Below are 1138 nucleotides of genomic sequence, written 5' to 3' on the forward strand. Positions count from 1 at the left end.
AATGTGTGTACTCTGTTTAGTTTCATTTATACAGTTAGAAATATCTTTGGACCTTCCACAACAGTTACGCAGGAGTATAAATTCCATCTATGACAAATTCCCCCATGTGATTATAAAGAAACTGTTTTACAATGTTTTAATGTTTTAAATGTTTTAAAGCAAAACTCTGGAAGTTTGCATAGGCTTTGGACAGAATAAAAACAGATCTTGCAGAATATTAGTTCATTATCTACATAACACACTTACTTCAAAACTATTGGAAAACGTACAAAGTACAGTATGGAATACGGTTGCTTGATGTACTTTTATCCAAAGAGCAAAATTCCACTTGGTATGTGTAATACAAACCTAGCAGAAAAACCAGACACAAAACAATAATACTCAATACAGAAGATAATTTGATATATCAAATGCTTAACTTTGGAATGATAGACAGCCTGATTTTCAGAGGTGTTAAGTGCCTGGTCTTTGCATTTCCTAACGCCCTAATCTTATAAAGACTTAATTATGTTCTTAACACCATGATGAGGAGTCATTTGAAAAGTTAAGCATGAGTCTTTGTAGGACTGGGGTTTTAAACTGGAACTGATGGTCCTCAACACCAATGAAAATCAGGCCCAGAACAACAAAATATATTCCAAGATAGTGTATGTTCTGGACGAACTGGTTGTGACCAATCCCCACCTAACTTCTCCTGGGAAGGAGCTACTTTTAGGGACACTTTTGTGATTAAAAGAAAGGGTGATAGCTTTTTAAATTTTTTTTTAAAGTTTAGGATAAATATTTTTCAAATAATATTGACTCACAGATGATCCCTTTGGAAAGCTCTTTAAAAGTGCTCTAGACTTTTTTGGTTACTGGTAAGAAAACAAAACAAAAGCCCACCTGCTCATTCATTCTCATTACTTGCCCATGCCTGAGAATGAGTTAGACCAGCTGCTGGGCTGCTCCAAATGGCACCAGTGGTGGAGGGCACTTAATGGACCCTACACCTATGGAATATTGACGTAGCAATGCTCCACTCTGACATATTCCAAATGTGTCCCAACTTCAGTATGCCCCCTACACTGGATGGGTGATGGTTTTAGGTGTAACAGCTTCCCAGAGCGGCACAGCCCCCTGCTTACTTGGAGCTGGT

This window comes from Natator depressus, chromosome 4, assembly GCF_965152275.1.
Source record: "Natator depressus isolate rNatDep1 chromosome 4, rNatDep2.hap1, whole genome shotgun sequence".
NCBI lineage: Eukaryota > Metazoa > Chordata > Testudines > Cheloniidae > Natator > Natator depressus.